A 26,140-nucleotide genomic window follows, 5' to 3' on the forward strand; every position below is an offset into this window, starting at 1 on the left:
CATGTACAAAATGAAAGAATATGGTAGATTCAGGACCTCATAACTTCCCAGGTAATGGACAAATGTTTTGTATCATAAATTCAAACCCCCATCAACACAATTTTTTTCCTAAAATTAAGGCAACCATTAAGTAATCACAGGAAAACAAGTAGCAAAAAGAATTTAGCTAAGTAATATATAGTAATAATAGAATTTGTAAGGGAATGCATGATAAAATAAATCTAACCTATTTTGCAAGCCATACGTCACTGTAATCCAACTGTTCTTCAATCATAAAAAATAAAATTAAGGAAAGAACTCCATGAATTTCTAATATTAGAGACCAATAATACATGTTTTGAAATATTTTTATTAATTCATAACTGTCTCTGTTTCAGAACTGGAGTGTATACACACTTTTAGGGTAGTTTAAGTCACATTTTAAAAGCAATATTAAAACCTTTTCAACATTTTGAAAAGATTCACATATTTGTTTTAAATTAGTTGATTCTTTGTGAGACTGCATATGCTATGTAATGCATATACACAAATATCTATCTACACAGTATATAATTTTATCATATATCTAAAACATGCTTAACTAGATTGACTTTTGTAATATAAATACATGTTGTTAAACTATTTGAGTTCATTGCCTGTGGAATATACATTTTTGAACCCCACTATGCCTAACTCAAGGTAGGCATTACGTATTTGTTCAAAGAAAATTTATTATAGTGAAATCAACTGAAAAGTTGATTTTGCATACAATATATCTTTCAAAGAGTAATGTGAATAAATATTTAAATACAATGCATATTTTAGTTTATCACTGAAGAATATAAATTACTATTCTTAAAATATCTGAAATGTCTCCTTACTTATGACTAGAAAATAAAATCACAGGCAATACAATACAATGGCCTCACTGAAACTATAACAGTTGATTTTGCTTTCTAATAATGAGAATATATGGAGTCAAAAAAAATAAATTGAATTGAAACCTTACTGAAATACACACAGTACTACATAAAGAAAAATCAGGTATCTACATGAGTAAATATATTGTATATGTTATATAAAATTTACTAGAAGTATTAGAAAATTGAAAGACTGAGTAAAACTAGAGAAAAAAATTTGAATGTATGGATTTCATGGAATGTGTCAAACTGGAGAGTTTATCAGAATGTAAGTATAATTAATCAGGTAAAAAATTAATGCTTTAAATTCAAAAAATTCTAAAATTCTTTTTAAAAGCTGCAATAGTTTATAATTTTATATAAAAACTCTGTAGCAGAATTTAGTACATTTTATAATTAAAATGACAGAATTTAATCAAAGCTGTTTGAATTTGGTCTTCAGCAATAATTTTTTCATCACCTGATATTTTGGAAATTTTAAAAAGGAGACCTTCAATAAAAAATAATCATATATTGGGGCGCCTGGGTGGCGCAGTCGGTTAAGCGTCCGACTTCAGCCAGGTCACGATCTCGCGGTCCGTGAGTTCCAGCCCCGCATCAGGCTCTGGGCTGATGGCTCGGAGCCTGGAGCCTGTTTCCAATTCTGTGTCTCCCTCTCTCTCTGCCCCTCCCCGTTCATGCTCTGTCTCTCTCTGTCCCAAAATAAATAAAAAACGTTGAAAAAAAAATTAAAAGAAAAATAATAATCATATATAGAATTCCATTTTACTGCTTCCTATCTACCTCAGAAAGATATCACATACTGTTAACTAGTCCATTTTATAGAGTCTTTACAATATATTTTGTAATAGGGTTAGTATTTCCTTTGAATTAGACTCAATGTGTACAGAGACACCTTATCTGTTCCCTAGAATACAGGCATCAGAGGTCCTCCATCCAGTAGATGTCCAAAAGTCCTTGAATTTAGGATTTATTTGGGAGTTACTGGGCAGTAGAACAACAGGTTGGCCTTCCCTGGAAGGTCACTGTTGACCTTCAGTGCAGGATAAGCCTTCAAGTCTATGCAAAATAGTCCTTCCCCTAAATACTAACTTCAGTGTTTCCGGGGCCACAAATATCAGAATGCAAAACAAGTGGCCTCAAGCTGTCAGATTTGATCTATAGCATTTGAATTCCTAACTCCAACTAATTTTTCTTTTCTTCTCATAATTTCTCTTCTCTGAGTTATGACCTTTCCTCTATTCCTTTAATTAATAAAAGAAAGCTCATTTTGTTTGCTTTATGTAAACTAGCAATGTTTGACCCATCAAGAAAGTGTCATTCATATTATGGTTTATCTTCCTTTGCTAGCATTAATGAAGCCCTTGAAATTAAAAAAAAACACAAAGCCTTGTATGTTCTGGGATCCAAGGAGCAAAATATTAGCTCTTTCATGACAAGTCAACTTTCCTCTCCCAAAAGAATGGAACAGGGAGTTTCTGGTCACATGCGTAAAAAAAAAAAATCAATTAAACATACAAAACTTGAGTTGTGAGCAAATTACCACACCAGCTGATTTTTTTTCAGTCAAGATACACAGTTATAACTGTGTATTTAGATTTATCAGTCAACCCAAAGTAAGGGCAGCTGTAAAACAAGGGGTAAAGTATTCATGGGAATTGATAAAAGTTGAGGACCAAGCCTGGGTTACTATATCAACCAATACATACTAATCATTCAATAAATTATCTGGATTTTTATTTAATAAAAATGCACGTGGAAAAGCTGGTTGTAATGCAAACATATTATAGGTTAAAATGAATACAGAAGAAAGACATTGGATCAGCTTGAATTAAAGTAATTTGCTGTGATGAAGCAAAAGAAACTAGATTTTCTAAAGGAAAGTGCCATGGGGCAAAAAACATTCCAATAATTGAAAAGGGAAGATAGTACGTTCAGTTTAATCACTATTGAAAGTAAAGGAGGTTATGAATTGGGCTTTTAACTCACACAGAATGTAATTTTAGTACCTAACGCATCTTGAAAGACAAAGGAAAATGATCTATGAGGAAGTCTAAGAACAAATATGAGAGTTATTTAAGTAGTGTCTAGTGAAAACAAGGCAAACTGTGATATGTGAACCTGTAAACTAGATTCTGGTAATAGAGAAACTGCCATAACATTCATCATGGGACTTAGAATACAACCAAAGGGGAAGCCCTTTGATTAAAGGTAATTCTTTCTCTATCTCTCAGTCTCATCTAGTTTCCAACTGTTTGTAAATCTCATGTGAACACAAAACTCTGTTCTCTGTCTTTTCATTCTTCTTTGCTCTTGCTTTGCTTTTAAAAATGTTTTAGTTCAGCTTCACAACAACAACAACAACAACAACAATACTTAATTCCACAAAAGCTTTGGGGTTTTTGTAATATAAGAAATGCCATTAAAGTAAATAAGTAGTTGGCTCTTACCTAAGACAATTCAAACTCAACAAATTAGATAAATTAATCAAAAATAAAGCAATCAACTTTTGGATTCTGCCCAGGATGTAGATAACTGGAAAAAAACATTCCTCCTAGACTTAGATAACTCCAAATCTTGGAAGAAATGCAAGTTTATGAATCCTATTTCACTCTCAGAGAGCTGAGGGCACAGGGCAACCAACTACCTACAAACCTAATGAGACGGCAGGGAAAGATGGGACATAAGCACTTGCTAACCTGAGACAGACTAAGTTAGCTACAAAAGTTCATGAATTACCAGATGCTGAATGAGGACTGGCAAGGGTGTGGAGGATCCCCTGGGGGTCTCAGAAATAGGGACATTTTACATCCTTTTGTAGGCTATTATCCACTATCCACACTATACAACCATAAAGAAGAAAGCGAGGAAGAAGGAGGGGAAGGAGAAAGGGATGGCAAGGGGGAAGAAGAAAAGAAGACAAAGATGAAGACCAAGACACTGTTGAGAGCCCTGAGAAAGTCTCCTTCATGATGCGTGACTGGGGGAGGAGAAGAGTCTGTGTAGGAGGAATAGGAAAGTCCACCTGAAACTTCCTTATCTCCATTACAGAACTAAAGCCTTATTCTGTGAAAAGAAGGGGAACGAACACGGCCACTCTTAGGGCACTGGAGAAAACCCCACCGCAGACGGGGTAACCGAAAAGAAAAATCCCTTCGGGAGAGGCGGAAATGTATTTTGGGTGCAGAACCAGAGGCGAAAGGGTGCAGGGTCGGCGAAAAGGTTACACCTCTGGGACACAGAGAGACAGTGGCTAAGGCTGAGGCTACACAGGCACAACGGAGAATACTCCTCTGCTCGGCCACCACCAGGCTAACAAGTGTCCTGTGACACCTTAATGGGAAAAATGCCGGGAGAGTGGGAAGACTGTAGAGACAGACCCTAACTGAGGCAAAGCACAAAGGGAAGGCCTACACTGAGAGGAGAGCAGACGCGATACAAACCTCCTATCGGACCATCCAGACCACAAAAACAAGGTATTATAAAGGAATCTGAAATGTGTGCTGCACTTAGGGCAATCACAGCAAACTAAAAATCTAAGTCCAACTCAGCTTCTGAGAACATTAATGTAAATCCCACACTAAAGGTCTAGCAGAAGAAAAGGTAGGCCCATTTCCAGGCATAAACTCTACTCCATTCTCCACTGTTTTATGTAACATGTATGGCTTTCAACAAAAGAAAGTATGAGGTATCTAAGAAGCAAGAAAGAAACAACACACTGCCAAGAAACAAAAAATCAACAGAGCCAGAATGAGATATGACAGGAAGGTTGGATCTATCTCACAGGGAACTGAAAGTAACTATGATTAGTATGCAAAAGACTCTAAAGGAAAAGGCAGAAAACATGCAGCATCAGATGAGTAATTTTAGCAGAAATATAAAAACTTTCAAATAGAATCAAATGCTAGGAATAAAAAGCAAAATGAAGAAGGCCTTTGAAAGGCTTGCCAGCAAGTTTAAATACACCTGTGAGTAGACTCAGCAAATTTCACATAGGTTAATGCAAATTACCCAGACTGAAACATAAAGAGACAAAAAAGCAAATAAAACAGAACAGAGCATCCAAGAGCTGTGGTACAATATCCAATGGTCTACTATAAGTGTAATTGAAATCCCAGAAGAAGAGTTAAAGAATGTGGTGGAAGAAATATTTTAAGAAACAGCGACTCAGTATTTTTTAAATTAATAACAGACAGCAAACACATATCCAAAAAAAGCTCAGAGAACCCAAAGAAGAACGAATACCCACAAAATAACATTTGGGACTTGCAGTTTCAGCTTTAACATCTGGAGAGCTTAGAAGTTGCCACTCCTATCCTTAGAGCAAGAAAATGCTCAGAGAACTAAAAATCAATACACCAGAGAACTAAGGTTGTGGGGCAAACTGGGACCCTGTTTCCTGGAAAGACAGGCAAATCCAGAGTCACAGTTGAGATTTAGTTACCTGAAAAAGAAGCCGCTGCAGCCACAAACTGGTAAAGATATTTCAAAGGTAACTGATACACTGTGGGTGGCTCAGTGTGTGCTAGTATGAAAGTAAGGAACTTCTGGGGGCCACAGTCTTAAGGGTAAACTTGTATAAAATTGTCATGGGTTTTACCTCCTCCCGGACTCCTGTTAGGTTTTCAGGGGTGACGGGAAGGGGAGTGGAGATTTTAGTGAAGCCTTATCCAAGGTGGACATTTACTGCACTCCAGTGCCCTCTAGCATTCTTGTCTCACCTAAGGTTGTATGAGGAGGAAGCTACACCACTGGGAAATATGGGTGAAGGCCAAGGCCCCAAGTCTTCTGCTCACTAAAAGACTGAAATTTAATAATATATTACAGAATGTTTCCCTTCCCCCACACCTTTTTAGGGAGGCCCAAACTTAAGAGACGAGGCAAAAACAGACACTAGATGAATTTGAGGCCCCTGGTATCAAACAGTAAACACAGCCAACTGCTAGTCAGATAAACATTACCCAATAACCCATATCTGGCTTTCAATTAAAAGTTATAAGCCATGCCAAAAGGCAAGTAAAAATACAGGCTAAAGATACAAAGAAAGCGTTAACATTAGACTCAGATACAACACAGATGTTGGGAATTCAAAGTAAATGGTTACTATGTTGTGGGCTACATTGGTTAAAGAATTAAATGTCATATAAGAATAAGTGAGTAGGTAAACAGACAGCTAGAAACTCTAAGAAAGAATTAAAATGTTAGACATAAAACACCCTGTGACAGAAATGAAGAGAGCCTTGATGAGTTCATCAGCAGACTGGACATGGCTAAGTAAAAAATCTATGAACTTGAAACTTCTCAAACTGAAATGCAAAAAAAAAAAAAAAAAAAAAAAAAAAAAATTAAACACCCCACCACACACATGCACATCAGAACAGACTATCCATGAAATATGGGACAATTTCAAACATTATAACATAAGTGAGACTGAAATACTAGAAAAAGAGTAAGAGAATAGAAGAAATACATAAAATAACACTGGCCAAGACCTTCTGAAAACACTGACAGAGATCCCAAACCACAGATTTAGAAACTCCAGAGAATACCAAGCAGGATAAGGATAACAAAACAAAACAAAACCCTAACACGCAGGCATATAATATTCAAACCGTATCAAAGACAAACAGAATATCATAAAAGAAGCCAGAAGCAGCAGCAAAAAAAATCTTATTTAAGCTTACCTATAGAGGAATAAAGGATAAGATTTACAACAGACACCTCATCAGAATCCATACAAGCAAGAAGAAAATAAAGTAAAATATTTGAAATGTTGGAAAAAAATAACCAGTAACTTAGACTTCCATGTCTAGTGAATTATCCTTTAAAAGTGAAGGTGAGGGGCGCCCAGGTGGCTCAGTCGGTTAAGCATCTGACTTCAGCTCAGGTCATAATCTCACAGTTCAGAGGTTCGAACCCTGCGTTGGGCTCTGTGCTGACAGCTCAGAGCCTGGAGCCTGCTTCAGATTTGGTGTCTCTGTCTCTCTCTGCCCTTCCTCCACTCGTGCTCTGTCTCTCTCTCTCTCAAAAATAAATATTAAAAAAAAATTAAAAAAACAAAAATGAAGGTGATATAACAACTTTCTCAGATAAATAAAAACAGAGCAATTTCATGACCAGCAGATCTGACCTGCAAGAAATAATAAAAGATGTCCTTCAGGCAGAAGAAAAATAATATAAAAATTCAGATCTCCAAGTCTATCCAAGAGGAGGCTAAGGAAACTAGCAAATATAATGTCTGCTGGATGGGATCCTCCAAAGGGATATTATGTACAAAGTAAGGAAATATGAATAAAGTATGGACCCTAGTTAAAAATGATGTATTAATATTTGTTTATTAATTGCAACTTACGTACCACCCTAATTTAAATTATTGATAACAGGGAAAAATGGGAATGGGATATATGGAAACTATATTATCCCTACAATTTTTCTGTAAACCTAAACATTTCTAAAATAGAAAAGGTTTCTTTTTTTTTTTAAGTTCATTCATTTTGAGAGGCTCAGAGCCTGACGTGGGACTTGGTCCCATGAAACATGAGATCATATCCTGACTTGAAATCAAGAGTCAGACACTTAACTGACTGACTCCAGGGGCCCTTAAAAAAGTTTCCTTTAAACCAACAAACATTAACGCCTAGGTGTATCATATGCAAACTGTGGAAAACAAAATATAAAGAGAAAATCTTGAAAGCAGGTGAAAATGACACATTACATGGGCAGGAACACAGATAGGAACTACAGATTTTTCATCAGAAACCACGTGAGTCTGAAGCCACAGGGCAATGACTTATAATGCTAAAATACTAAAATAAACACACATGCACATGTACACTCACTCACTCGTGCACATACGCACACACAACTATCAATTCAAAATTCTCTAATTAGCAAGATAATTTTTTAAATTCCAAGATAGTTTTCAGGTCTGGCTAAAATGGATTACTCATTCCAGTTCTAAAGCTTCCACTGATCACAACTAAAATCCCTGGAAAAAAATAAAGATCTATCTGTTCAGACTCTAAAATACATACAACGGCAGGTGGATTGGAAGGGAAATCTAAACCCACATAATAGGTGATATGATGACACTAGCTTTTTTGTTGTTGCTGTTTCATTCATTCAGGTTTAGACCCTATGATGGCTGCTATTCCAAAACAGCAGCAAGCACAGACAAAAAGTCTTCAAGAGAAATCCTATTTCTTTCTTGACAGAGGTCCAGGAAGGGAGGCTGTGGGAGTAATTCTGTTTTGGTTTTTTTTGTTTTTTTGTTTTTTTTTTGCCCTCCTTGCCACTGGCAAGTAATGGCAAAGGCCAAAAAGGTGCCTAAAATTTTAGATAAAATATTTCTGTTTGGGCAGAGGAACTAGAAAATGGATGTCCCTATGATCTGAAATTTGTGTGGGAAATTTTTGTTATCCTTCTCTCTTTGCTTGGCCCCCAAAGCAAACCCATTTAAAGGAATGTGTGACAACACAAGGAGGTTAAAACACCATACTTTTAGCCAGAGAGCCATAAAAAGCAGTCTAGGAACCACAGGATGTGAGGAATCCTAAGGAGAGAAGGGAGATGGAAAAAGAGAACTCCTAAATTTGTGTATGAAGTCACGTGCTCACCCCTGAGTGTACATGTATGGAACTGAGTTACTTATTGTGGTGTCACCCTACACAGGTTGACTGCCTGCTAATGCAAAGGGAAACAAAGAAACAAATCTCAAGTCTAGACTTGCTTGCTACAACCAAGAGCCACTTGTGGTGGAGAGCAAGGTAACCTGAAGTCTAGTTGGCCTATCCCACTCCTCCTTCTCCACTCATGCCTGTTCTGTCCCTGGGGATTAGCAGTAAAGGGATGTTTGCTCACAGACTGCTTTAGCAATTGTGGTATGTTTAAATTTCATTTCTTATTATTCTTCGCTGTAGATGTCTCTGCCGGTGTCCTTAAATACTCTGGTTTCAAGTTGTAACAGTTAATTAGCTGCCAGCCTTAATGTGTGGCATATTAGGTTTCAAATTCAAAGCTGAACCATTATGTTAACCTTCCTGAAAGTGGAAGAGTCTCCATGTGCTCCAAACACTAATCTGTTAGAAACCTGTGCAGCTATGATCTCAGCCAGATTCCTTGTCCAGGAAGGGAGAAAGTAAGGAAAGGGGAAGAAGAGAGTAAGAGAGAGAGAGAGAGACAGAGACAGAGACAGAGAGAGAGGAAGGGAGAAAGGGAAGAAAGAGGAAGGAAATGCCAGCCATCTTCGTTGCTTCCTTCCTTCCTGTCTGCCAGTCCATCTGCTGCCTGCCTTCCTCCAGAAGGTACTTAGTAGGCACACACAATGTAAATTACTTAAAATAATCTTGTAATAATAATATTTGAATAATGTTATTAGTGATATGTCTCTAAAGTATCACTCTTACTGAAACATGCATCAATAATACTCAATATCTGAATGCTATTATTGCAATAATGGTCATTATGTTCTGAAATGTATATAAAATGTGTGCTTATGATGCCAGTTGAGTATTCCAAGATGTAATTGAGCCCATAAGAAAATGCCTTCCATATATTTCTCTATAATACTAATAAACTTGTTGCTCCAGAAGAACAATTTAATAAAACTCTCCAAATTCAACCATGAAGTCAGACATCCATGAGAAGATGTAGATGCATATAATAGTTATTTCATTAGATTCTTATTAGACCTGGGTTTCAGCAGTATAAAAATTACTGGGAAGTAAACAACAAAAGTTTGGTAACCATTCACTACGGTTGATATATGTAGAATTTCAGAAATGTTGGAAGAGGAACTAGAAGATTCTGTCCACAAAACAGACCAAAGTCTTCTAATCTGGTATTGCCTCAATCTGTAGTTAAGAAACCAACAATTCAGTCCATTGAACCAAAAAAACCCTTACCCATGTTCTAGAATCAGGTTGCTAGCACACTCCACCTCTATAAATTGGACATCTATGGACAAAATCTTTCATTATCTATATTTCCATCAAAACACCAAGGAAACTATTTTGCAATGTATGACTTTTGAGAAATATTATAAGGGTGTTTAAAAATTAGAAGCTTGGATTTATAGTCCATATACCAATTTTGGAAAATACATACATACAGATATATTAAACGCTGATGCACAGAATTCAATAAGTGGTGTTATCTGCTATACTGAGGGGAGGGTATTAAGAAACACAGAATGTTTGGGAAACAGTGAGAAGACTAGAGAACAGTTATTTGAGGTATCTGGACTTCCCATTTTACTATCTCACACGTACTTCATTCACATTCAATATATATTAAGTTGAATACAGTACCTTTAACATCTGACCTTCCTTCCTTTCAAAACACACACACACACACACACACACACACACACACACACACAAATGTAAAATATATTGTTTTTTGTCTTGTTTTGTTTTTTGTTTTTTATTTTTTTTAACGTTTATTTATTTTTGAGACAGAGAGAGACAGAGCATGAACAGGGGTGGGGCAGAGAGAGAGGGAGACACAGAATCCGAAACAGGCTCCAGGCTCTGAGTGGTCAGCACAGAGCCCGACACGGGGCTCGAACTTACGGACCGTGAGATCATGACCTGAGCCGAAGTCGGACGCTCAACCCACCGAGCCACCCAGGCACCCCTGTTTTTTAATCATGGAACAAAAACCCCGTTGCCCAGGTCAGAAGCCTGGAGACTCTCTTAAAGTCTTCTTGTCCCTCTGTTAATGTCCAATTTTCATCGAGATACATTAGCTCTTCCTTCTCAATAAACACTTCTCTCTCCTTTTAAACTATTTCAGATTCTCATTATGTCTTGCTCTAGGTTATTATTTCAATATTGCAACTGATCCCCCCTCCCTCACCCTCTACTTCTCTCTCTCTCTCTCCATTGTAGTCCCATCTATCAATGTATCACACTTCTGCCAGAATAATCTTTTTAAAAATATCAAATGGATGGTTGCATTCATTTTAATAATTCTTTACTGCTCTTGGGATAAAATGCAAAGTCCTTATCATGGCATACAAAACATGTTCAAAATGTGCCCTTTTTTCTTTCAACATCAAATGTGCCTCACATTTCATACATGCTAAGTTTATTAAAGTGTCCTGAATTCATCATACTCTTGAACATCCCCATAACTTTACTCTACCTGGAATCATCTTATTCCCTTTTCACTTGGTTGGCTTCTTGAATAGAGGGAAAAAGAAGTTCCATGATATCAACTCTTGACTGGAATAAATATTCCTGCAGTATCTTGTAAAATTTTTTAATCAAACTTGTTATAAATGTCTTTTTAATTCCCAATGCCCCATTACATATAGAATACAAAGACTAGTAAGTTACAATTCCTAATATCAAAGACTGTATTCACTCGAGGAAAATGTTAAAATGTCTATATAGTGTACACATAAGGATACATGGTACTTTTATTGCTAGTGCTTTTTGTACCAGTTGTTATAAAACCTTAATTCTAACTCTCTTAAAACAACCTTTCCCTCAACAAGTCTGTGTCAATATCCTCTCAAGTAACCACCAAAACTTAATCTCATATCCCTTTAATGCGTTCTCAACACTGCTGGCAGAGTGATGTTTCTAAAATATAGATTGTGGGGGCGCCTGGGTGGTTCGGTCGGTTAAGCGTCCGACTTCAGCTCAGGTCACGATCTCACGGTCCATGAGTTCAAGCCCCGCGTCGGGCTCTGTGCTGACAGCTCAGAGCCTGGAGCCTGTTTCGGATTCTGTGTCTCCCTCTCTCTCTGCTCCTCTCCTGTTCATGCTCTGTCTCTCTCTGTCTCAAAAATAAATAAACGTTAAAAAAAATTAAAAAATAAATAAATAAATAAAAATAAAATATAGATTGTGTTCTATAACTTCCCAGCTAAAAAGCTTTCAGTGGCACCACGTCGTCTACGGGATAAAATCCAAACTTGGTGGCGTTATCTTCATGGCCTATTAAAATCTGAATCTAAATTACCTTACATGTGTTATCTCCTAAAAAAACTTCTCTGGTGCTAACAACAAACATATCATTGTTTGAATCCACCATGGCTTCTAACACCTCTTGTCTTTTCATATTATTCATTTTTCTGGAATACCATTTTCAGTTGAAGAATCAATACTAACAGAACCATATTTTCCTCTCAAATTTTCTTTTATACCTCCCCTGATATCATTACTCAATACTGTATAACCACAAATTCCTACTAAATATTTGTGCAATAACACTGTTACGTTGTATTTTCGTTTTAGATTATGTGTCTCTTTATTGGTACTGGAGATTCCTCAAATGCACAGACTGTTTATTCATTTTTGTGCTTCCAAGGCCTTAACACAGAATAGTTTACAAGGGGTTAATACATGTTTGTGAAATGAATGAATGAAATTGATGAATGTATAATAGTTTAAATAATAAAAATATTCATGTATTTGCGATCAGAATACAGACACTTTGGTTTAAGGAAATGTTACACAGCATGCCATGGTGTAAATCTGATATTATATAAGCCCTGGTATGGTGGTAGTCCTAGAAAAGACCAGTAGGTAGTTAACAACGTAAGACCCAGATTCTCATGCTCTTTGACTACACTGATGATCTCTCCAGGTGCCTCTTCTGTAAAGGTCTTATGGTTTCTTCACTGCAATTCAATCTTCTCTTTCGAGACCCCTGACCAACCAGCCCAGCCATTTGTGGCAAATTGAACATGCAGCAGTGGCAGTACCTAGACCTGACATAGAGAAAGGGAAACGCTGCTGTTGGACCATCCTCTTCATGGGCCCAGCGCTCAAGCAGTGGGGGATGGAGGGAGTAATAACAAATTCTGGCCAATATCCTTAAGAAAAGTCCTCTTATTTCTCCTGTTGTTAAGGGCTTCCTCTTGGTTCAATGTGCTTAGGTAGTTAACTATACAAATGAGTCTGGGGCTCAGGCATGGGGGTGGGGGAGCGGTGGTAAGGATAAATTCTGGCTACTATCCTTAAGAAAAGCCCTCTTGGGGCACCTGAGTGGCTCAGTCAGTTGAGTATCTGACTCTTGACTTTGGCTCGGGTCACGTTCCCAGGGTTGTGGGATTGAGCCCCACATTGGGCTCCATGCTGAGCACGAAGCCTGCTTAAGATTCTCTCTCTCTTCCTTTGCCCCTCTCCCCCACTCAGGTGTTCCCTGTCCTAAAAAAAAAAAAATAAATAAAAATAAAAATAAAAGTCCTCTTATAATCTCTTGTTGTTAAGGGCTTCCTCCAGGTTTGATTGCTTAGGTAGTTAATAATGTAAAACCCAGATTCTCATGCTTTTCGCCTACACCGATGATCTCTCTAGGTGCCTCTTCTGTGCCTCTTCTGTAAAGGTCTAATTATTTCTCCTTTGCATCCCAGTCTTGCTCTTTCCAGACCCCTGGCCAACCAGCCCAGCCATTTGTGACCGCTCAAGTGTCTGTGTTTATAAAAGCAGACCACATTTACCTACATGTTGTTCATAGCTATCCACACTGGAGAAATTTCTTCTAACCAACCTCTTTAGGGCCATCTTTGAGTTAGGATACAGTAAAGCAGACGTTCAGTTTGATTTGCACCAACACATGAGGTTAGTTTCCTCAACTTAGGGAAACTTCCATGAAGCCATCTGTAAGGGCTAAGGGGGAAGCAATTCTTCCAGGGAGTAAGTAAAACTATACTTCTTCATGTAAAGTACTGTTTCTTCTGGACATTTGGGCTGAGGCCCAAATCTAAATGCACCACTTCAAATATACACTAAATTATATTTCAAATGCGTGACCACACTGCAGAGACATGCTCTGGTTGCACAGTCAACACATGTTCTTCATGGAGGCATTCAATGTCTACTGGGCTCTGTAGCAAATAAAGATCTGGTTTTCAAAGAACATGTTGCTACAGATCTACCGATCTGCTACAGATGACCCGACCCTGAGATACATGCAACAAGTTTAGCTAACCTGGATACTTCCGACACCACTGAATTTAAGACTCACATGGCCCCAGCAAGTAAATCAGATGGCACTGCAATACAACAGTTCCAAGTGTGAAAGACTCACTTAGTCCTGTGACTCTACCTTAGTGGTAGATGTATGAGGGATAATAACTTGTCCTTTATTTCAGAAAGCAAATCCTCATTGAAGTGGTAGGTCTGTATAACTTTCCAGGAGTTAACTTACCATTTCTAGAATGCGTAAAAGTTATGAGGGTATCTAGAATACTTGTTGAACACTAACTACAAAGCATAATAAAATCAATATGGCAAACTATTGTGATGCCCCAAATTATAAAAGATGCCCAAGGCATCAAAAAAAAATTATAATGTCCTAGGAGCAAGAGAGTTACAGTAGCCCTGATACAAAACTGTGAATGAATAGTGGTTCTCTTCCCTTAATAAAAGGTGTTACTTTGATACTCTTTATTGATAGATACTGAAAAGAATGCATCTTGCACAATAGTGGCATCCAAATACTAGAATTTATGTTCTTCTTTTCTAGAAACACATCCAGCAAAACTGTTTCAAATGTGGTATCACTATTTAGGTTTATAATAATCCACTATTAACCACCATAGTTTACCTGTGTTTTGAAAGGGCCATACAGATGGACTGAATGGAGAGATCACGGAAACAATCACCTCTGACTTTGAGAGCATCACTAACTTCTGCAATTCTTCCTGGGAAAAGATATTCTTTCTGATTTACTGTCTTGGACTAGAGGGTGACTAGGAGGATGCTGGGATATTTCTTTGGTCTTTCCTTCTATAACAGCTTTCCCTCAACAGATCAGAAACTAACAAGATTCTAAATATATCCAGTCTAGTGTTCCATTTTTGGAAGAATATTTTATAATCTTAATAAAATATATTTTATTATTTACTTTACACGTGATTCTTTATCAAAAACTTCTTTATATAATTTTTATACTGTAGTACAATTTACATGCAGTAAAATTTACCCACTTCAAGTCAATGATTTTTTATAAATTTACTGAGATTTCCATTTAGTTAGTATTCTTATTTCCAGCCCTAGCCAAATATTATATATTTTTTTAATGTTTGTTTATTTTTGAGACAGAGAGAGACATAGTATGAATGGGGGAGGGCTAGGGAGAGGGAGACAAGAATCTGAAGCAGGCTCCAGGCTCCGAGCTGTCGGCACAGAGCCTGATGCGGGGCTTGAACTCAAGCACTGTGAGATCATGACCTGAGCCAAAGTCAGATGCTTAACTGACTGAGCCACCCAGGCGCCCCTAATCTACTTTCTAATTTGCCTTTTCTGGGTAACTAATAGAATTATTCATGTAATTGTATACTAAGGATTTCTTATTTTAGTGAAGATTTTCTAAATTTAGACTCACAAATTTAAACAGCCATATAAGTCTATGTAATTTTTCCCAAGTGTGTAACTGAGCATCAAGACTCCATAGAAGCTTCAAAGATGCAGAAATAACTATAAAGGGCCTCATAAATGAATTAATCCCAGTAAGGGTTCTAACAGTGTAGCTCATAGCTCTATACCTCAGGACTGTGCTTCAGAGAATTCACCACGTGTTTGTTTTTGTCACCAGTTATATACTACGTTGCTTTGAGAATGAGTGCTAAACTCAGAAGTACTCAACTGTTATTTTCTTCCCCATCGATTTTTTAACATCAAGGTGACCCAGTCTGATGTATGCCTGTACCGTTACACAAAGTCCCCCAGACACCCTAGCAGGCAGTCCTAAAGGTGATAAAAGTTGCAACTCATCCACCTAAAACCACCTGGATAATGAAAGCTCATTTCAGGGAGCTGAATAGATAAGATATTGATTCTGGTGAAAGACAATGTATGCTCAACTCATGGTCTGGTAATAGAGGGAATGGAATTAGAGAGGCTAGCTGTCACCACAAATAACCTGAATCTCCTCATGAACTAAAATGGTTTCTAAATCTGTAAAACTTTCAACCTGGAGGAACTTAAAAAATATAGCACTGCCAAGTAAAGCAGAATGAATGTAAAAAAGGATTTCATTATTTAATGACAATCCAGATACTTGAGGTAGCTCTTCAATTAAGATCGGCCCAAGTTACTATTTTGCATCCCATATTAAACTGAGGAAACTTTCTTCTCCTTATTTTGTTAAAGTTGGGATTTCTTTGTTTTGTTTGTTTTATTTTTAGTGCCTTATGCTCCCAGGCATTGCTCTAAGTGTTAGAGGACCCAATATTGAATACTGAATGAAACAGAAAAAGCACCTGAGTTTATTGAATTTTTTATTCAAGTGAAAGAGACAAAACAAAACAAAACAAAACTAAAAAGCTAATTGTACTATATGATTTTTAGCAGTAAAACATGCTGCAGAGGAAAATTAACAATGGAAGGAGAGAAATTTAGAAAAGTAGGGATACCTTTTCTGGATACGGTTGTTAGGGAAGGCCAGTACGAAGATAATATTTGAGCAGAGAATTAAGTGAAGTGAAAGTACAGCCATATGAATATCTGGGCACGAGCTTTCTAACCTGAGGGGAACTCAGGTGTAAAACTTCCGAAGGAAATGTGATAGGCATATTTTTAGACAAGAAAAGTCCAGAATAGTTGAACAAGAATATGCAAAGTCAGACATGAGGTCTGAGTTATCCTGGGACCAGAGTCAACTAGGGCCTTATAGGACCTCGATAAGTACTATGGATGTTGTTCTAAATACAGTTGGAAAGCCATACAGAGATTCTGAGCAGAATGACAGTTATTTTTTAAAGGAATAGTCTGGCTGTGGAGAAAAAGTGCAAAGAAAGGAATCATAGAGACTAGTTGATAGAGTTCTGGATTAGTTCAAACAAGAGATAAAAATGGCTCAGCTTAAAATATCAATGATTACAGCTGAAATAGTTACGTTCAGCTTGGTGAATAATTCAAAGATAAAGTATAAAGAATTTCCTTACGTATTAGATATAGCATTTGAGAGAAGAGTCAAAACTGATTACAGTATCTTCTGTCTGAGCAACTCATGGACTGGTAGTCCCATACACTTAGAAAAGACAGGGCAATGAAAAAGATTCATAGAGAGGACATGGGAATCACCAGTTTGGACTTGGATATGTGAAGTCTGAAATGCCTATTAGATATCCAGAGAAAAATGTGTATGTCCCACAACTGAATAATGGCAAGGTATAAAAGGAATGTGATTTCGAATAAATATTTGTGTTATCTGTTTATAGAGGGTTTTCAAAGCCATGGGTCTGGATAAAATCATAAAATGAGAGAGGGGGGTGCATGGAACCCTGAGACATTATGGCATTTCTAAGGCAGAAAGAGTATAATAGTAATCAGAAGCAGCATTGATCCCTAGCAGTGATCACCACCAGAATCCAAGAAACAAAACTGTTTTAACAATGAGGGAGTGATCAACAGTGTCAATTGTTCTGAAAGTTCAATTAAACAAGAAGTGAATTTTTACAGATTAACTGCAATAACATACAACCCCCTCTCAGTGGGGTAATGCAAATGTTTATTTCTCATCTGCATAGAAAGTCAATGTGCATTAGCAAAGGGCAGAAACAGTGAGGGCTTGCAACATGCAGTCATTTGCATGCCAGGGCTCTTCTGGCTTCAGTAGGAACAATTATTGTTATAGGAGCAGTCACTTTTTGGTAAAGCAACACAGCCAATCTTTGGCAATCTGATAAGAAAGTAACTAGAAATAAATACCCTTACCTCACCCTCCGTCCTCCCTCTCATCTCTTGCGAATTCTTCAGTTGTTTACATTCACCTGGAAAATAAGAATCCAGGAAGGCATTAATGCAGTTCATAAATTTAAGAATTGTGAAGGGAAGTCAAGAGTAGATTTGGTGCAGCAAATATAAGATATTATTAATACACCATTGCTTAATCGCTAAAATTAAGTAAGAAATATTGGTGTCTATTTGTTTTCCTTTTGCACAAGCATCTTAAATATTCTTAACATACACAATTTAAATTTAGGGTTAGCTTTTCAATCTGCACACACACTAAAAATATGGTATGGTTATCATTGGAATTTCTTAGTATTTATAGATCATTTCATGAATAATTGATATTTTTGTGATATTAAACCCTCGCATCCACGAGCTTTAGATCATTATTTATATAATAGGTTCTATTTATGACATTCGATAATATTTTATAATTTCCTACCTAGAAATATTGCATATTCTTTCATAGATTCAGTTCTAAGTATCTTAGAGATCTGTTTTGCTTTCAGGAGGAATGTTTTTCAAATTATATCTTCCAACTGGTTATTGCTGATGAATAGGATCGCTATGGATTCAAATATATCTCTCATGTCTGACAGAATGGTATTATCATTAAGCTCTATTTAGGTACTTCATCTCTTCTTCCAAAATATTTTTTTTTCAAAAAAGTTAACCTGTTGTTTGTAAAATGTTTTTATTTTGCTTACTGTTTTCTGCTGTCATTTAATTTTAACAAGCTTTCTCTGTCCCACTCTTGCTTCACATGACTGTCCTCTGACTTAAAACTATAGATTTATTTTACATACCTTTTAAAAGGTTAGGCAAATTCTAATTTCTTATTTGTTTCCTAAGTGCTTATTTTGCTTGTTTTAATGAATGAGTATTGAATTTTAAAGTAAGGATTTCACTCTTTTAATATGATTTTAGTTTTCTCTTTCATAGTTTGATGTGGCAAATCTTTCCATGTGAGGCTGATTTATGCATTTATTTAATTTACAGTGTATGTTTTGATTAGTTGCCAAAGTCATATTATTGTCATGTAATTACATGTCATTTTTTCTATTTACAAAAGATACATTTTGAAGCTCTGAAGCTCCATATGCTCTTTTAATTGTTAATAAAATCATCTGCATGACTGTCCGAGCTTCTTACATATCCCTTTTTGTGAGGAAAAGCAGAATTCACAAAATATTTTCAGTTTCATTAGTGGATATTGTTTTATTCAGGTATTATCTCTAATCTTCATTAAAAATGAAAAATAAATTGGATATTTTGAAAAATGTATTTTGTTCCTCAGTTTTCCTCATTCCCTCCTTCATTTGAACTAGTAAGGTTTTATATGTTCTACTCTCTCACCACACTTTTTACCCTATTCATTTTTAAACTATAGCTTTTATCTGTGTTCTTTCAGTGATTATTCTTAAAAATGTATGTCTGTATCTATATCTATATATTATAATATATGCAATAAAATTAACATGCATTAAAGTCAGTTTTCTGATCCTGAATTTGAGTTACAGGCATCAACATGAACTCACATTATGTGTTACTGGAAAGTATCGACACATCTACAGACACTGAAATAAATATAAATGTGTGTATATGCATAAGTGAATATACATACATTTCCTAGTTCTCTCCACTAAGAGGGCCTATAAAACTCCTATGGCACACCTAGTACCCAGATCTTGGTTTTTATATTCCATTTACTAGCAAAAGGAGCCAGAACTCACTGGAGAAGTGGTTAATTACAGAGCTCTGGCAGGGCAAATACAATATGAGCTTGGGGTATGTTGGGGTGCCAGAAGGAAGTTCACAGTTTGTTTTCATGTATGTTAAAATATTAATGAAAAATTACAACTTTATAATCAAACCCACAGTTTTGAGGTATTTTATGAAAGTAGTTTTAAAAAAAAGACAAAAATTGGTTAATATCTACAGAGGAAAATATAATCCACAAATTAATATTTTGACAGTTGACACTAAGATATATTTTAAAGAGTAATTTTTAAGTCACACTTAATGCTGTTAAACCGAAGTTTATTTAGCTTATATCTTCAAGATTTCTTGGTATAAAAGTTTTAATAATTAAAATGAGTTAGAACTCTGAGCACAGAATAGCAATTTACACTTCTAAATTGATATGTATAAAAGAAAAATATAAAGAATAATTATTTACAGGCATGTACCCTCTTCCTATGCCCTCCTTCAAATAGAAATCAACCCCTTTGACTGCTGAGCATTTTATTAAGCCAATCAAGCTGGTGGCTTAAAAAAAAAAAAATCCAATGATTTTGGATACCCAAACCAATGATAACTGGAGCAGGTGAAAGCATTTTTCAAACAGTAGATATATAGTACAGAATGGGAGGGGGGTCATGGGGCGAAGAACTAAGAAATTTCAAGAAGACTTTTATTTTTTAATTTTTTTTAATGTTTATTTATTTAGTTTTGAGGAAGTGAGAGAGAGCACAAGCAGGGGAGGGACAGAAAGAGAGTGGGAGACATAGAATCTGAAGCAGGCTCCAGGCCCCTAGCTGTTGGCTTAGAGCCCGATGTATAAGAATATGACCTGAGCTGAAGTGGGAAGCTTAACCAACTGACCCCACCCAGGCGCCCCAGGAAGATTTTTAAATTAGAGTTGGCAAGAGGGTTGTTTCAAGTAGTCTCCTCTGCAAGGAATTATGAGAGGGATAAAACACAAATCGTTGATTCTAAGAAGTATTTTGTTAACCACTCCCACACATACAAACCCCCACATATATGCACTTGGAAGTTTCTGAAAAGCCTGAGAAAAATTCTGAAATGTTTACTTCAGATATACTGTTACTTCCTTAATTAGATGGTGGGTTTTATCAAAGTATTGCACTTAAATCTCCCACAAAATATTAACTTATAGTAGAATGTAAGCCATGACCTTAAATTAACGAATCTGTTGAGGTATTCCAAACGTATGGTTATGTTTAGTTATACATACAGTTTGGAGTTAGGTAATCCAAGGAGTCACCAAGGAAGGGTAAAGTGATACCATAAAGGCATATTTTGATTTTGATTTTGCTCTTTTTAACTAGTACTTAGAAAAGCCAGGGGCCTTAACTTCATTAAGATTTACATAGTCACAGAGAAAGAATTTAGAGTGCATAAAAGTTTCCAGAACATTACAATGCAGTAACAGTCATGCTAACTAATTCTCTCAGGCCTACTTACCCTTTCTTACTACTAGTTCTTTTATCACTGATTCCTTGACTCCTTTCAGTCTAATTTTACTAATGGTCCTTCAGATTTCTGGAAACTTGACTTTTCTTTTAGTTACTATAGTCTCATCCTCATCATGTAGTTTCTCTCACCACTCAATGTCAGTTATACTACGCTTAGAAGAAGGCCTTTAGCAAGATGGTCATGTACTGGGCATTCTGATTTCACATTTATTATAAGTCACTAATAATCCATTTTTCATTTGCTATAATGTTCCCATTCCCCTTCTTTCTTTTTGCAATTGGGGTGCTGAAAGTCGGAATGATTTTCATGCCTAAATGTCATGTTATGCAAGTATTAATAGTAGGCAACAGTAAAATGGGGGGTAGGGGAGTTGGGATAAAAATATTGTAGGAAAGCCCAAAGGAAGTTGATAAGAAAGCTAACTTAAAGAACACCCTGAAACAGAGCCCAATAAGATACGTTGATTGTACCTGGACTGTATTTATGAGTATGTAACCAAAGGAGGCCACTTATGTAAAATTATTGCATAGAAATGTCGCCCTAATCATAATTCTAAAATAACTCCCTCATTATCTAACTTTCTAAGTTTCATCACTGATTCTCAAATATTTTTTCTTCCAAGAATTACTGCTTAGGGGCGGCTGGGTGGCGCAGTCGGGTAAGTGTCTGGCTTAGATTTGGGTCATGATATCATGTTTCATGAGTTCAAGCCGAGTCGGGCTCTGTGCTGCCAGCTCAGGGCCTGGTGTCTGCTTCAGATTCTATGTCTCCCTCTCTCTCTGCCCCTCCCCAACTCGAGCTCAGTCTCTCACTCTCTCTCAAAATTAAACATTAAAAATTTTTTTTGCAAAAAAAAGAATTACTGCTTAAATGGAGAGGTTATAACATAAGCTTTTAGGAGTATGTGGTTTAATGTGGTTGAGAGTGAGAATATTAATGAAAATATTTTAATTCCTAATATGCACTCAATAAAATATGATTATGATGTGAACACTAGCTTCAGAGAATTTAACTTACATTAACAGAGTATAAAGAAACAGTACTTAGAAGAATATAATTTAAAAAACAACAAATTGGTTAGTGTTACTAAGATACTAGGGAAGGATTCAAGGACAGCTCAGAGCCTGGAGCCTGCTTCAGATTCTGTGTTTCCCTGCCTTTCTGCTTCTCCCCTGCTCATGCTCTGTCTCTCAAAAATAAATAAATGTTAAAAAATGTTTTTTAAAAAAGAGACAGAAAGACACTTGATTTCAGAAACTGTTAGATTGATGTGCCCTTTTGATTGACAAGATTTAGAAGAGGTGCTAAATTATTAATGTGCAATTCCTTTGTAATGACTAGTAAAGAAAAATATGTATATAGCTTTAGTCTAATAAGCTCAGAACTACTGTATGTCAAGAGTCAAATTCATATAAGGTAGTAAGGAATAAAACCAACCACAGCTTTCCTGGTTTCAAGGTAAGCTTTCAGGATCTATTATCTAACAAGAATGGTTAGCAAATCTAACCAGTTTGTGTAACTCAAGACATTTTAATTTTGCCTGAGCCCTAAGGTCAAAATTTCAGGCTATCCAGAACATGTGGATTTGAACACAGGTCAGATGTTGTCCAGAAAGCCTATCTTCAATAGTGGAATGTTTTAAAATCTGTATTAATTCAGTGGTTGGAGCAAGCAGTGTTTAGACATTTTAATTGATCTTTTTTTTTTTTTTTTTTTTTCATTTGTATGTAGCTCCAGTTAGTGTGTTAAGAGACCATCTGACTTCTATATGACTTCTCTGGGTCTATTCTAAAGCTGGAAACATATTCCTTAAGGTAATCTAGCAAAATTGGTTTACTGAATTAAATAATTCATCCAGGAAATCTTTGTGCAGACCTTCTGAATATAAGTTGCTACAGGAACTGTTAAGAAAAAGGAATAACCCAAATAATCCACTTTAAATAGCCTAATAGGAAAAAAATTAGGCAGTCTGTGACTTCATGTACTCATTCATATTTCTGCTGTCAAGAGTTTGAAGGCATTTTTTGAATAATATGGGAACTATCTGACCTACTTTTACATCTGAACTGCAATACACATAAATACTTTTGGTCTACAGAGGAAAAATATATATTCAGAAAAAAGATTAAACATAAAAATATTGGAAACAGATAATCTTTAAGTAATTTCATTAATTATTTATAATTCTCATAAGATTCTGGGGACATTAAATTCAGGGCATTTTAGATTTAAACAGGCTGCTTACAATCTTAGAACAAAATCCTTTTTTTGAAAGCAAAATCTTAAAGCTATTGATTTTACTCTGAAATTGATATATGAATGTATTGCTATATGTAAGAAAATCTAAACTTTTATGTATTCTCAGTACATTTTTAAATATTTAAAATTACTTGTAATAGAATTTCAATACATGGTTTAAGAAATATTTGGAATTATTTAAAAATATCTATCAAAGCACGACATTTAGAATGCTCAAAGCTCATTTAAAAATGAGCTAGCTTCACTAAAGTATTTCTGTAAAATAAAACGTAAAAGGCATTAGTTCTCCTATAAAGAATATTAAAAAAGCAACTGAAATATTGTGATAACATCTAAATAAATTTTGGCATTTTACCTTGTTTCTGTACTGTAGCAAGCCCCTCCCAAAGTTTGAAAGAAGAAATCATTTTTATTATTATTCTACGATAAGATATTTATAGCTCACAGAAAGTATATTTCTCTCAATTTATAGAGACTAAAAAAATGTATCAACTTTTTAGTTTGGACTGATGCAATTACTTTCATCTATAATACAATAAAATATATATTTTTTGAATTCTTAACATAGTAGATTTATGTATAAATATTTTATTTACTAATTTACATTATATTGGGTGACTTTCCTTACTGATGTGACCCTGAACTTGCCTGATCATGATAGCTACATTGGGTAGAAAATGGAAGCAAGAAGTCTGGATTATAGTTTTAACCAAATATAAACTGTTTATCTTTGAATAGAAAACATAATCCCTTTTTATAACTGTAAAATCAACCTCTAAACTAAAACTATCAATTTTACAATATAATTTATTTATCCCATGGTGAACTGGATACAAGACTATGGATAAAAATAACTCAAAATGTATGTTTGACAATAGTGTGTTTTAATGAATTTAATCTCATACAGGTAAAATAATTGGTTTACTTACTATAAAGGGTTATTTTGACATAAAGAACCCACTACAAAAATTACAGTTTTATTTGTCTTTTAGTCATTAATGACTAATTTAATTGACAAGTTTAATTTGACAAGTTTAATTTTTATCAAAAGTTAAAGATACATTACAAATGGATATATGACCTACCTTAAATATATAAGTACTATTTAAACAAGTTGTAGTATTCATACAGACCATCTAGAATTTATTGATAAATTATATGAGGCCATCAAAACCATGTATACTTGAACCTCATTATTTTTGCTTTCATTTAGTTATGATGTGACTTTATGTCCTTTGTAGGAGAAAGAGCCATTGGGGTGAAAATTCATTACAGTGCATATTATGAGGATAATATGAATAAATATGAATAAATGCACTTGACTATTTTCTTTTTTTTTATTATTTTTTTTAAATTTATTTATTTTTGAGACAGAGAGAGACAAAGCATGAACAGGGGAGGGTCAGAGAGAGAGGGAAACACAGAATCGGAAACAGGCTCCAGGCTCTGAGCTGTCAGCACAGAGACCGACACGGGGCTCAAACTCACAGACCGCGAGATCATGACCTAAGCTGAAGTCGGCCGCTTAACCGAATGAGCCACCCAGGTGCCCCTATTTTCTATGTTATAAAGTATAGAGCTAAATATTTATCCATATTTAATAACTATTTACTATTGGATTCAAATTTCATTTTTATCCTATTATGTAGTAAATGCTGTTGGTAGTCACCTAAATATTTTTTTGGAGTTATGTGATATACATAAGTAAATATGCATATATTTATATGTTTCTATATATATATATATATATACTTACATATTTTGATATACATATATATCAAAAGCACAAATTTATCTGGACCTCTTCCAGAATTAGTGCCAAATCAAAAGTTAGAAAACATCTGCCTACCACACTCCCTGGTCTACCGCTTGACACTTTTGTCCTTCTTTATACTGAATATCACACAGTTCTCCTGAGGTAACAGCATAGGAGTGATGCTATATTTGATCCTATTTTTTAACAACACAGACATCAGTGTTTATCACAGTGTCTGCTGTGATAAAACCTTGCTGGCAATAGGACAAATAAGGAAAAGCAATAGGTAAACAAGATTCAGGGCTGTGAAACACAAAAAACAGAATTGAATTCTAAAAAGAAGAAATGAAGTAACAATGAGGAATTACATGTTTCAAATAAATAAACTGCTCCGCTGAGATTAGTAGTATAATTGCCATGAAGAATACAGGAATCAAAAAATTAATTTGCAGAAGACATACAGATGGCCAATAGACACATGAAAAAATGCTCAACATCACTCATCATCAGGGAAATACAAATCAAAACCATGATAAGCTACGACCTCACACCTGTCAGAATGGCTAAAATTAACAACACAGAAAACAACAGATGTTGGCAACGATGCAGAAAAAGGGGAACCCTCTTATACTGTTGATGGGAATGCAAACTGGTGCAGCCACTCTGGAAAACAGTATGGAGAGTCCTCAAAAAGTTAAAAATAGAACTACCCTATGACTCAGCAACTGGACTATAAGGTATTCATCTAAAGAATACAAAAATACTGATTCAAAGGGGCACATCACCCCAATATTTCTAGCAGCATTATCTACTATAGCCAAATTATGGAAAGAGCCCAAATGTCTATTGACTAATGAATGGACAAAGATGTGGCTTATATATAAACAATGGAATATTACTCAGCTATCAAAAAGAATGAAATCTTGCCATTTGTAATGACATGGATGCAAAATGAAATAAGTCAGAGAAAGACAAATACCATATGATTTCATTCATATGTGGAATTTAAGAAACAAAACAGATGGACACAGGGGAAGGGGAAGAAAAATAAAATAAGGTAAAAAGAGAGAGGGAGGCAAACCATAAGAGAGATTCTTAACTATAGAGAACAAACAGAAGGTTGCCAGAGGGGAGGTGGGGGAAGATAGGTGATGGGCATTAAGGAGGGCACTTGTTGGGATGAGTACTGGGTGTTATATGTAAGTGATGAATCACTAAATTCTACCCCTGAAACCAATATTACACTATATGTTAACTAACTTGAATTTAAATAAAAACTTGAGGGGCGCCTGGGTGGCGCAGTCGGTTAAGCG

General features: G+C 35.6%; 1 long non-coding RNA gene across 1 annotated transcript in view; it reads right to left on the minus strand.

Annotated features, from left to right (window-relative positions):
* LOC147583078 (uncharacterized) overlaps positions 1-26,140 on the minus strand; it is a 551,991-nt gene that overhangs the window by 517,517 nt on the left and 8,334 nt on the right. The window contains exon 2 of the long non-coding RNA XR_015242787.1: positions 17,576-17,631. This is a non-coding gene — a long non-coding RNA (uncharacterized LOC147583078). The remainder of the gene's footprint in view (positions 1-17,575; positions 17,632-26,140) is intronic.

Source organism: Puma concolor, chromosome A2 (assembly GCF_028749965.1).
Source record: "Puma concolor isolate L17-30 chromosome A2, mPumCon1.1.hap2, whole genome shotgun sequence".
Lineage (NCBI taxonomy): Eukaryota > Metazoa > Chordata > Mammalia > Carnivora > Felidae > Puma > Puma concolor.